The sequence below is a fragment of the Mustela nivalis genome, assembly GCF_964662115.1.
Source record: "Mustela nivalis genome assembly, chromosome: 3".
Lineage (NCBI taxonomy): Eukaryota > Metazoa > Chordata > Mammalia > Carnivora > Mustelidae > Mustela > Mustela nivalis.
This window is the reverse complement of record NC_139022.1, coordinates 132,127,459-132,141,062: the sequence shown is the minus strand read 5'-3', so window position 1 is coordinate 132,141,062 and position 13,604 is coordinate 132,127,459. Positions and strand designations below refer to the sequence as shown.

The 13,604-nt window shown below is 42.2% G+C and overlaps 1 long non-coding RNA gene across 2 annotated transcripts in view; it reads left to right on the top strand.

Annotated features, from left to right (window-relative positions):
• Positions 1 to 360: 360 nt before the first annotated feature.
• Positions 361 to 13,604, top strand: part of LOC309861773 — a 75,107-nt gene continuing 61,863 nt past the window's right edge. Inside the window, exons 1-2 of one of the 2 annotated variants that reach the window (XR_014310195.1) lie at positions 361 to 957; positions 4,553 to 4,613. This is a non-coding gene — a long non-coding RNA (uncharacterized lncRNA). The remainder of the gene's footprint in view (positions 958 to 4,552; positions 4,614 to 13,604) is intronic. The other variant, XR_014310196.1, reaches the window with a different exon arrangement.

The window sequence follows — 13,604 nt, the reverse complement described above, 5'->3', positions numbered from 1 at the left end:
CCAAGAAAGTGGGGTTTGCGTTTGCCTTGAAGATAACAGAATTACTGGAGCTGTGGTCGAGGGTATAGGAAACTGTGGTTTAAGGCCAGGTGGCCGAGAGCGTTTTGGCAGGGAGGACTGAAGTTATGGTTTTGTGTCCGTGTTAGGGAATTGCTTTGGACGAGAGTCATGCAATACTGTGTTTAATGCCACACTTAGGAGTGCACTCAGACGGTTAATATTGTATTAATATTTATTTTTAACATAGTATAGTAATTATTTTTAGCACTTTAAAGAGATCACAGTTTGGACCGTGACTTCCACTTCTTCACTTCTCATTTTTTCAGTAACCGTCTTTGGGCCCTTACCAGGAGCCAGAACACCACAGTTCACCCCTGTTACGGTCTTATTTAATCTGTATGATAGCCCCGAGAGGTGTGGATACTGTTGACATCTCCATTTCAAAGATAAGGAAATGCTTTTCCCAGGTCAGAACAGCACTGAATACAGAGCTGGATACAAATTCCCCTGCCCAGCAGCCCAGCGTCATGGGCACTCCGTACCTTCTGTCTTAAGAAGGCACGACCCAGCCGTGTCTGGATCTCTTCTGCAGGCATTTCTAGTCTTCGCTTTTAAATGCCAGGAGGCAGAGGCTACAGAGCTCATCTGAGCCATGTCACAGAGAACTACACTCAAATCATCTGTGATCACCGAGATGCGACGGGGGAGTCATTCCCAAGTAAGCCCCTCTGAAGAAGGGATTTTATTCATTGTCTCTCCCTGCTGTATAAATCCTAGCCAAGTTTTCCTTCCCCCTCTAAAGATTGATCCAACCTTCCTGCTGAAGGCCTTGGAGAACTTCAGTGCCATTTCCAGCTTGAAACTAGGCCAGGGGAAGTCTCGAACGATAACCACCACAACAAAACTGGTCTCTCTGGGTCTTCTCTGGAAATCAGTATCATCGCTGGTTCAGTGGAGGTGAGGTGACATTTCTTGTCAGCCAAGACACCACATCTTGCATTTAGTTGGTCTTCTTTGAACCTACGCCTTTCTTTGTGGGGTGGAAGGGGACGGGGGAGCCAAATTCTTTTGCAAATGGAGTGTTAGAATAAACAGCTCTGCTTGAATGTTGGGTTGGTGTTTTAAAGCGAGGACCAATGTATGTAGTCAGGAGACCCAGTTTTAAAGCAGGGCTGTTATTTTAACAATAGGTTACCAGATCCATTGGGCAATCCAACTAAAAGCCCATATTTATTTCCCTAATTTTATAAACATTTAATAGGTCCTTATTAAACACATCAGCCAGCATGATTTAATAACACAATCAGTCTAGAAGTTTAAGAAAATTGAAAACAGGATTTGAATGTAATGCAGCCACAATTACTGGAGATTATAGGGAATCATTCCCATATGTCTCCAGTGGAGAGCTGCTAATCTCTGTTTGCGTGGAGGTGATTTCTTTTGGAACCCTGCCCAGCCTTCAACAGCACTAGTGCTGAACAAATTAGATTTGAAAGTCCCCAATTTTATGACTAAGGTAATATACTCTGTGAATTTAGAGAAACACTAAGTTCCTATTTTCACTGGCTCTCAAATGCTGGACAGAGACCTTGATTTCATTTAGTTTGGCTCCACTTAGAATATGGTCATAGGTTTGAAGGGGTCAGCATATGTTTTGGTGTGTCTTTCATAGATACGCTTACTCCTCTCCACCCATAATGCTGAGGCATTTGCATCATGGCTCAATGAATGACGGCAGATCTCAAGAATGTGCTGCAATTAGACTTGGAAGAAGGCCTGCTGTAGGGGCCTGGGGACCCACACCCCCTCCTCTCTGCTTTTGAGCTCCCACCCCATCCCCTGTCCTCTGCTCGTGGGCCCTCTGAGGGTCTTTTTGTAAGCTCAGAGAAGGACAACCTGTAAATTAGGCTTTGTTTTTCCCATCTTTCTTAGCTTTTAGGAAAAGGATGGATTCTTTGACTCTGGGTAAAACAGCAAGGGTCAGTAGGCTAAAAATTTAAGTTCTAGGGACTGCAGTGGGAGGGACAAAGCTGAAAGTAGGTTTTCTAGGAACCTGGGATAAGGCTGGGCAGTCTCTACCTTGATGTTCTCTTCCCATCTCGTCTCAGCTCTTGGTAGCACTACAAAAACAGAATAACTGTGACTTGCAGTCACTCCCAACTACTTCCTCCAGGCCCCCACATTGTAGTATTCATGACTTTAAACCTCATAACCCGAAGGGGAGGTCATCATCAATGACACTTTAGAGAAGAGGCAGCTGTGATTCCATCAACTTCAGAACCTTGCTGTGGTCTCAAAGAAGCAAGGATTCAAACCCAGAGGCCTTCGATTCCAAAGCTCCTATTCTTAATTGTTATTCGGAGCTTGCTTCCAACAGTGGTGAAGAAAATGAGATGAGTACAGTGTCTTATGTGTGTATGAAGAAAAATTATGTTTTCCTAGACATCTTCCCACTTGAACCCAGAGTTCTGGTTCACAATCTCTTCCTGACTTTTTTTTCCCCCTCTTTAAAATGGTTTCTTTGGCTTTGAAGATAGGGAAGCAGCAAGAGAAGGAGGAGTCAAAGACTAGAGAAGGAATTTGGGGTAAGATTTAGAAGTGTTGCACAGCTTGCAGAGAAGAGGAAATGAGATGAGAAATTCTTGAGTTAAGATTCCTCGACCACTTACCCTGTGCCTGGCAGTGTTCTAAGCACCTTTCCTCTATTTCCTTTCATTTTAATCCCCCAACACTCCCGTACAGTAGTTCTATCCTAAATGAATCCTTACTTTAACCACATTAAAAAAATTGTTCCGAGTTACTCACCTAGTAAGTGACAGCATGGGTCTTTACACCCCGGCGTTCTGTGCTCTGACAGGTGTGTATCAAGTAGCCCCTTCACTCCAAGAAATACAGTGAGGAATTCATGTTACTTTCTGGTCGGATTTGTTTGCTGAACTGTTTTTGTTTGGCCTCCGCTGGACCCCTTTTCTGAAGGTCTCAGTAGACTTATCTAAGCAGAATGGGACGAAAACACTTATGAGCTGATTTTGCAACTCAAGCCCACAGCCTCCTCCTCACCACACACACACACACACACACACACACACACATACACGCTATAGCTCACAAACACAAACAAATTCCTTACTATACATACAGGTTATATGTGCTATACAGGTTATATGTGCCAAATATTAAAATAGAGTGAAGCAAAGTTAAACCCTTCAGGCAAAGAAGAACACCAGAATTCTCCATTCACCCTCCATCTCAGAAAGGGATTCAATGACTGCCCTAAAGGCAGGATGTTTGAACACCCAGACATCTGCATATAGATTTTCTTTTTGTTCTTTCCTTTAATCTAGAGCAGTTGGTCCCCAAATCCAGCATGCTTTAGAATTACTGTACAGAATCGAATGCAAAACCAAGGACCTCCACTGAATGTGCAGGACCCTGGGGATCCTGCCTCCTGTGCGGACTGAGCCCACTCCAGGAGGGAGCTGGTTCGGTGGCATATGCTTAGAGGCTTTTGAGGAGTCCCAAACACTTCCTTCTCTGGAGTCCTTTCCACCAACTCTGGTAGGTAACCTTCTGGAGCCTGGCCTGGTGAGGGGTCCTATTTACATTACCATTTCATTGGTGGTGACAAGGCACCAGGAAAAGTTCCATCTTAGTCAGATGGTGCTGTGCTCTATAAAGAACTCAAACCCAGGGGCGCCTGGGTGGCTCAATGGGTTAAAGCCTCTGCCTTCAGCTCAGGTCAGGATCCCAGGGTCCTGGGATCGAGCCCTGCATGGGGGGAGGGGTCTCTGCTCAGCAGGGGGCCTGCTTCCTCCTCTCTCTCTCTCTTTGCCTACTTCTCTGCCTACTTGTGACCTCTCTCTGTGTGTGAAATAAATAAAAAACTTAAAAAAAAAAAAAAAAAGAACTCAAACCCACCCTGAAATATGGTTCCTGGGCCACGGAGAGTAACGCAGCATCTTTTATCAACACCCAACTTTCACCATCGACGACTCAAACAGCTTTTAGAGCCACTCAAGATAGCAGCTTGAGTATTTAACAACTTTTAGAAGAAATAAAAAAAATAAGTTGAACTGTCTGAGAACAAATCCAACTAAGCAAATAGAGAGGCTTCTCTGTTTTCAAAAGACAATGCCTTCTTGAGTATCATCCCATTGGGTCACTAACTGTGTCATTTAACCAAAGTATTCCAGTGTAGATTTTCTACCAAATCCTCGGCATTAATTCTAATTTCACAGTATGGCTCACTGGTTATAGAGCATGACCCCCTCCAGGGCACGCCTGCCTGGCTTTGAATCCCCACCCTGCCAACCATTAGCTTTGTGTCCAAGACAAGTTGACTTCATCTCCGTTTATGTTTTCCTGTCTCTAAAATGGGAACAATAATGGAATCCAACTCTGGAGGCAACGACTTAACCATTTTTGCATGTACATCTTAGTGGTATTAAGTCCATTTTCATAGTGTTGTATAACCATCACCACCGTCCATCTCCAGAACTCATTTTATCTTACAAAACTGAAACTCTGTACCCACGTCTTTCCTTCCCCATAGCACCTGACAACCACCATTATACTTCCTGTCTCTCTGAATTTGACTACTTCAGGTTGCTTAGGTAAGTGGAACCATCCAGTATTTGTATTTTTGTGATGGGTTTATTTCACTTAGCATACTGTTCTCAAGGTTCATCCACATTGTATTAAGTGAGCAAATTTCTTCTTTCTTTTTAAGACTATTCTATCATATGTATATACTATATTTTATTTATCCATTCATCTGTTTGCAGACAGTTGGGTTGCATGTACAATTTAGCTATTATAAAGCAAGACACTACGAACATGGCTGTACAAATATCTCTTTGACACCCTGTTTTCAATTACTTGGGGAATATAGAAGAAATGGAATTGCTGGATCATATGGTAATTCTGCTTTCAATTTTTGAAGGAACTGCTCTTCTGTTTTCCACAGTAGCTCCATGGAGCACCCCCACCAACAGATCACAAAGACTCTAATTTCTCCACATTCTCACACACCCTTGTTATTTTTCTGTTTCTTTGATGGTAGCCATCTTAATGGGTGAAGTGGTATCTCATTGTGGTTTTGATTTGCATTTCCCTAATGATTAGTAATGTGAAGCGTCTTTTCATGTACTTATTGGCCATTTGTGTATTTTCTTTGGAGAAATGTCTACCCAAGTCTTCTGCCTGCATTTTAATTGGGTTGTTTGTTTTTTTGTTGGTCATTTGTAGAGAAAGACATTGTCTTCCAGAGAGTCATTTTATGGAGAAACTTTTATTTCCTTTCTTCATCAAAAAAATAAATAAAGGAAATATTCTTAACAGAGAGGAAAACAGGAACTGTGAAGTTATTTTTGCACTAGGATGACCTAAAATCTCCCTTTTCCTAGGAGTGGCTTAAATATAGGCCTTGGGTTAGCAGGCGCAGAGAGGGCCTCTGCTTTGTGTAGCCTCCCCGGCACCCTGAGTGTCTGAGCCTGTGAGGGCCACCAGAGCACAGATGCCTCATGGGCCCCTGCACTTTCAGGTGGCCATCCAGGCCCTCTAGTAAATACTCATCACTCGGGGGACTGTAAGGGCCTGGCAGCCGACCCTTCTCCCAGCCCAGCTAACTCAGGTGGTTCAGGAATGACGTCAGTGGAACGGCATCCTCGCACTAACCAAACGCTGTCCCATCCACCCAATAACAGGCGACCCTGACTCTCTCAAGGCACCTTTTCACCTCAGACCATTGGCCTAATTACCTTTCTTTTTGCGAGTCTTTAGATAGCTCCTAGGTGAGAAGTGAGCTGGGTCAGTGCCTGTGACAGTAACAGCCTACCCTGCTTTCCCAGCTCAGGGCTGTGATAAGAGCCCAGCAGAAATAGAAGATGGGTTTTACTAGAACCCAAAGGCTCCCATTTCTTGCACAATCTTGCTGCCTGTACTTATATTCCCAAACCCAAGGCTCACCTGGCACCATCTCCTGCTTCCATCCTTGGGGACTGGCAGGATTTCCCTCTTTGCCCTTATCAGATAGATCATTTTGAATTCCTTGCCTTTAGCTTCCTTTATTTAATGCTGTTTAATTCTATTTTACCCCTAGCCTTCTCCCCTTAATTTAATATGCATTTACTCAGTCATAGGACTGGATGAGCTTGCAGTGAAACAGAAAAGAGGTCAAAATGTGAAGGGATGTAGTGCGTAAAGACAAATGGGTAACTTTTCCCTCCTTCTTTTTTTTTTTTTTTTTTTTTTTCCATTGAGGACGAGGGCATGGGGCTGAGGACCATCAAATGTCTGGCAGGAATCTGTGAAAATAACATTCCTGTGGTAATTCCTCCTAATATGCAGTGACCTGAGAACATTTCAAGCATTTTATTTTCATGTCGGCTCCAGTAACTGAAAACAATTTAAAGAAGCAAAATATCAGGGCCAAAATTTTTCAAAGAGATTTTTTTTTCACCTCTAGCTTGAAAGCAAATTGTAACTTTCTAAGCAAGCAAACAAAAAGAGCTTTTATGCATATCTGATTAGCTCATTTCCTTTGATTTTGGCGAGTGATGTCATTTGGGCCCAGCTGTTGGTATGCTGCAAATGATTTCCCTTCCTGGTGTTTCAGCAAGCTATTTCTGCCCCTAATGGAATTACTTTGACTGGAACCCAGCATTTTTTCATGGTTCACCTCTCCTATCAGCTGATACTCAGGACTCCTCTGGAAAGAATGAGCAAAGGCCGCAAAGGCATTGAAGTGCCTGGAAAACAATACTTCCATGTAGACTGTTTTCACACAGTTGGTTTTTTTCAAGGTCTGTTTCCAGTGCCTTAGCTTCTTGATTCATCCTATAAAATAATAGTGAGAGTCTGAAGTAGATGAGGGGGCTCTGAATTCAAGGGTCCTGGGTCCTTAGAAACAGAATGGGCCCTGAGCTGACAGGTTAACACAACAAGGAAAGCATCAGAGCCGTGGAAAGAACCAGGCCATGCACAAGAGCACTGGCTCTCAAATTCTGCTGATCCCAGTCCAAATTCCAGTGCTTCACCTTGCTAGCGGAGTACTGGAGGGCTCTTAAGTCCCTGTAGCTTATAGGTAGAAAGCTACTAAAAGTGAGCCCAGATAACGGGAAAAGCTCTGTGTATATGGGGCAAAGGGAATATAGAAAATCTGTACTTTATGTTCTATTTTACTATGAAACTAAAACTGTTCTAAAAATTAAAGTATTAAAAAAAAAAAAAAGGTAAGCACGGAGAGTTGCTTTGACAGCAGGCCAGGAAAGTGCTCAGAACCCTATGTAGTTACGTGGTAGTCATTATCTACAGCTCTGGTTATCTAATAACCTAGTTGTTACATATCCATCCGGCTAGGCTCCTCTGCTGTGTAAGGGGTTTTCAACCTAGGCACTGTTGATATTTTGGGCCACTTAATCCCTTGTTATGGGGGCAGGAGGTGTCCTGTGAATTGTAGGATGTTTGGCAGCATCCCAGAATCTCTGGTCTCTCCCTACCAGTGCTAGGAGTACCCCCTCCCCCATATATACTCGGTTGTAATGACCAGATACAGGTCCAGACATTGCCAAATGTCTCCTGAGGGACAAAATTGCCCCTTGCTGAGAACCCCTGTGCTAGGTTAAGGAAAAAAACAATCGTCAGTGCATTTGATGACCTCCCTTCAATGTCAAGGTAAAAACTCCCTGAGAGTTTTGTTTACTTTTCTCTATAGTATTCAAACCCAATGGCTCAGGTTAATCTTACAACCACATCTGATTCGTTTCCCCACAATCCCCACCCCATGCCTGATTTCCAACTCTCACATCTGGAATGCACTGTCTGTCCCCAAACTCCTGTCCTAACCATTCCTAGCTTCCACCCTTACTGTCTTCAATAAGCAAGCTTCCTGATTCCTTTAAACCTTCTGAGTCATCCTCTCTTCCTGGCTTCCTAGGCTGCCACTAATTCTGCCCTGGCTGTGCAATAATTGCCTTAGAGTGAAGGGTTTTAGAGGAGGAAGGAATAATGCAAACCCTGGAACCCTTTGGAGCAAATGACCAAATGAGGGCCCCAAGTGCCCAAAGACTTGTCCAAGGTCACAGTGTGGGTTGATAGTAGAGCTGGGCTTGGAGACTTTGCCTGGCCGCCATTACCCTGGAGAGTGTCATCCCAGAAGTTGGTCTCTGTGTCCAACCTGTGCCTTCATCCACAAATAGCAGCTCCATTTGTAAACTCCTTAGCCACTGCAGACTCATCAGCTGTTCAGAGATATTCAGAAGTCTTCCCATGGGTGTTTGGTTTAAAAGAGTTCTCCTCCTCACTCTCATTGTTCACACAGTAGTCAGAGAAGTGGTAAATGCACTATAGTCCTCCAAGTTGAGCCTGCACTGGAATGGCATGAAGGGCTTTTACAAACACAGATTGTGAGGCCCTGTCCCCGGAGTTTCTGATTCTGTAAGTTTGGGTTGGGCCTGGGACCTTGCCTTCCAAGGTGATACTGGCATTGCCAGTCCTCACTTCCCTTGGAGTGCCTCATAGGAACGATTAAGAACATGGACTTTAGAACTGGATAGCCCTGGTGGGAGCTCCTGCTTCACCAGATGAGACAAAGTGGCTCAATCTCTTTGAGCTTGTGTTCTCATTTGAAAAATCAAGATAATTAGAAGTACTCATTAAAATGGACTGTTATTTTTCATTAAACATACTATCTTCTATTTCTGGCATTTACCCGCTCTCAGCACATGTTCTGCGCAGAGGAGTAAAAAGGGGCCAATTTCCTTCCATTTGTTTAAGCTGGTGGCTTAAGAGGAAATCACAGGTCAGTTGAGCTCAGGGAATGTGTTTCATTTGGTTTGGAACTCTAGCAGAAATCACTGGGTTTCTCCACCATTTCTGTATAGTGGGCAGAATGGCCCTTCTCAGACTCCCTCCCAACCCCTAGGCCCTGTTGACAGGTCAGAGGAGAGTAATGAGTACTTTGCAAAATATTACTTGTTAATATGATACTGTTTATTCAAGTTTATTCCTGACCCGAAGCCTCTTTCCTGATCATCCTTTGTTTCTGTCAAAATCCTGTGTGTTTTCCTTCCAGTAGGCACTTTCCTCCTCACTCTAGCCTGCATGGATAGCTCCTTTTTCTGACTTGTCTCTGTTACCTAATTGCTACTTAACTATAAGCAGCTTGCTTTGAAACGTACTTGTCTAATGAGTGCTGTCTCCACATCTCTTCTCTCCAATTAGAGTAAACATTCTTTGAGGAAATGACCTTTGCTTCCCATTTCTTTTGAATTCCCCCCAAGTGCCTGGCATCATTCTATGAACAGTCAAAAGACAAATGTTGATTGAATGTCTATTATATAGTTTGCATAGAATTAGTATCAAAGCTTCAACCAGAACGTGGGGAAAATTTTTTTCTGGCATCTTCTACATCTTTTTATTTAAAATGTAGTTCTCTTCATTGTCTAAGTTGTCAGTTCTTGCATGGGAGGGATTGGTCATTGACGAACTCCTGGTCACTCAAGTTCGCTACCTACAGAAGGATAACCCCTTGGGTGAAGCGATGTGTAACATATTCCTCTGGTAGTGTACTACAAAATCATTTGGCAAGAGGAAGTCACAGCCTTTGGAAATTGAAGCATGTCTGGCTTTCAATTGCCATAATGCTTTGTGACTAAAATTATAAGAGCATTATGGTGAGTGAGTTGCCCAGCCTTCCCAATTTAAATGGACCAGCATTAAACTCTTAAAATAATAATATCCCAAGAGTACCGGGAAGTAGAGTGGAAAGGAGGGAGTTGAGAGATGAGATGAAGGCATCCAGTCCCACTAAAGTATGGCCATAAAATAAATAACAGGCTTGTTGGAGTGCCTGTGGTTCAACTCATATTCTCTCTTCCTTCCCAAATGTGCCTTACTTTAATAGCATGAGATTCTCCAAAGATAGGTTTCTTGGGGGAGAAGTTGGGAAGAAAACCATGACCATGGTCTAAAATCTTCCAGTAATCTGGAGAAGGTTCCTTGTTGTATTTTTTAGCTACTGTATATCACTTCTGGAAAACTACCTCATCTCTTTTCATTGTATTCCTCACTCACTCATTATGGCCACATCCTCAGAGAGGACTGGGCATATCAATCCCATTTGACTACCGGTTGTGAAGAAGGATTACTCAGCAAGGGATGGGGCCCTAAAAGGAGACAGCTGGGTGGAGGTGATAGGGTCATGGATTTGGAAGAGGCGCTGACCCTCCTACAATGCTCTTTCAACTTGGACTAGTGACTCTCAATCATGGGTTATGGCACATGTTGGCATATGGCATCACAAGCCACTATGCACAACATACAGCACTGGTGAGTGACTTTGTCTTTATAAACCCAACTGGAATCAAAGACCTTCCAGGACAAAAGTCACTCTCATGCATATATTCTTTCTGAGTGGCGTTCAACCATTGTGCCTACATTATGTCTGTGGGAGTGAGCGTTGAATGTCTCATGTTGAAAGTGATTTTAAAAGACTGATAAACATCATATTAAACATTTGCATCCCTTCCTTGTGCCCCAGTATAGTATAGCAAATAAGACCTAGGTCTAGGGAATTCCTATTCTATATGGACCTAGACCAAGCTAATTAACTTTGGGAAATTTTAGATTTTTCATCTGAAAAGTAGGTAAAGAAAATCTAGCTCAAAGAGTTGTCTTCACAACCACTAAATAGGATAAAGTATGTGTTTGTACATAAAAGCCATCAAATGTTAGCAGCCATCAACATTATTATTACTTATTAATATATACCAGACCCATAGCAATGGACCTAGAACCTAATGAAAGCCTAGAACTCCTAGGTGCTATTATTTTCATTAATAATTTTCAAAAAATTGTGGAATATGACATAATTCTGACAAGCTCAGACCTTACATTAGCAGTTTTATTTTCTTTCTTTTCTGTGGGTGACCGGGAAATTAATCAGTAGAACTGTTTCTTTAGTCAATAAGGAAACTTTTCTCATAAACTTTCTTCATTCCTTCTGTGCTTTTCACCCAGGACTTCTCCTTTATCAAGAGAGCGTAGATAAAGCGCTATGCTTTTGCAATAAATGTCACTATATAAGTTTCATAATTGTTAAATCCTTGCTGCATTTTGTTGTAATGCAAACTGAAGTCAGTGCAAGATGTTTACTTAAAAGATATTTGTTTTGCCCCTTTCAATCTATGACTCAGTAGTAATGCTGAATGTTCTTAAAAACCATAAAAACTGTAAAATATGGTGAGTGTTCTCTCTGTGCCAAGCATGAAAATGTGGAAGTTATTTTCATCTTCAGAGAGTAACCACATGCATTTGGTATTTACTGCTCACCCATTCTCCACCTGAGAAAACTAAAGTTCAGGAGCCATTGGATAGGTTGTCCTGAGAATGTACAAGAGCTGGGTCCATACCTGTTGGATTCCAAAACCTATGAACTTAACTTTGCAGGCTCACTCTTTAGAATTTTATTAGTAATAGTTATATGTTAGTAGTTCAACTAGCCTTCCCATCACTGAGTTTTATTCTCCTAGACTTAAGCTCTTGGAAATCAGAAACCATGTTTCATTTGTACTTCTTTGTACTTTGTACCTTTGTACTTTGTACTTCTTTGTACCTTCCTTCTTCCTTTTGCTGTGCATAGTGAATTCTAAAAAGAAAAATATTAAAGAAGTCTCATTAGATACGTATTGGGTGATTTTACATCCCCATCATTGTCAACTGCATCATATAATTACTGCAAATGAATTTTAAAAGCAAGTTACTGCTATTCTTTTGAGGAGATACAAATGGATAGCATGGAAATAGTTCTCAAGTTCTTAGATCACAGAACTTTATCTGTACCCAAACCCCTCAAGGGAGCAAAAGAAGAATTTGGAGTTGCCTTTCTTCTTGATGCTTCAAACTTCATTTCCAAGGTATCGGTTGATTAACTCTCAAATTATACCATGTGTCCAATGTCCAGTAATGGGCAGCCTCTGATGTGTGAACGAATTTAATTGTGGGCCCAGATGCTACTTTCAGGAGTAATTCACTGGTGATTTGAGGAGGTGGTCCCACACCGATCAACTGGGAAGGAGAAAATTATGATGATAGGTTGAAAGCAATCACTGCCAGGGAAGAGGGTGGCTGAACTATTTCTGCCAGGATGCAGGATGTTTTATGGGATTTAAAAGAAAGGCATACTGTGTACACTTCCCTTTCTAAACATCTGTATTAGCCATATCCCCACTCTCCAAAAAATTAGAAAAGAAGCAATATGAGCCACTCAAGAAGGAGGTGGCAGCATTCTGTCTTTTTTTTTTTCTTTTCTTTTTTTAAAAATTTATTTGCCAGAGAGACAGAGAGAGAGAGAGTGCACACATGCTGGGGGGGGGGGGCAGATGAAGAAACAAACTCTCTGCTGAGCAAGGAGCCTGAAACAGGACTGGATCCCAGGACCCTGGAATCATGACCTGAGCAGAAGGTAGATACTTAACTGACTGAGCCACCCAAGTGTCCTGGCTGTGTTCTGTCTTAAGTGGAAACTTAAGGTCACCTTCAAATTTTGCCCAAGCAAAACTAAAAATGTTAAGTTGTTGATTTGCAGACATAGGATCCTAGTTTTTGTTTTGTTTTGTTATTTTATTTATGATGATAACAATGTTGCTATATCCAGATTCTTTTGGTTGCAACTGACATAACTCAAATTGCTATAAGCAGTGAAACAAACAAGAAGATTTCCATAAATCTTATATAATCAAATAGACCAGCACAGATATAACTTTACCTTGCTGGATACAAGGCTCAAAGTATGTCACCAGAAACTTGGATCTCTCTCTCCATTTCCCAGTGATCTCTCTCTAAGTGCTTGCTCTTTTGTCAGGCTCCACGTACTCATGGAATGGCTACAATAGTTCAGGGTCCTGTGTTTGCTCTGATTCACTTCTTAAAAGGAAAAGTTGGTGGACTATTTCCAGAACTTCTAGCCAACATCTCACTACTGTGATTGGGTCATTGGCTCCTCTCCAAGCCAATCACTATGGTCAAGGCTGAGGATGTGACAAGACGATGACTTATGCCTACGTACATGCTTCACTTCAGAAACCCATGGCTTTGGTGCTACCACAACAGATATCCATGATAAATATTAACACCCATTACCATTGACATGTATCCAGAGCTATAGATCAGGCATTACCTAATATTACCCCCACTGCCTCTCATTCATTCATTCAGAAAACATTTGTTGAAGTCCAGTCATGATGAGCAAAAACAAACATGGTCTCAACTCACAGTTCATAAAATTAATGTATGACAGGGTATGTATGACCATCTGCATTTTAAAGATGGGGTGGGCCTCTGGATGGCTCAGTGGGTTAAGCCTCTGCCTTCAGCTCAGGTCATGATCTCAGGGTCCTGGGATCGAGTCACACATCGGGCTCTCTGCTCAGCGGGGAGCCTGCTTCCCCCCCTCTCTCTGCCTGCCTCTCTGCTTACTTGTGATCTCTCTCTGTGTCAAATAAATAAAACCTTAAAAAAAAAAAAAGATGGGGCAACTGAGACTTCCTAGAATTCTATCCATTTCAGTTATTTCAGTTCCTGATAGCATTATAATAACCAAGTGA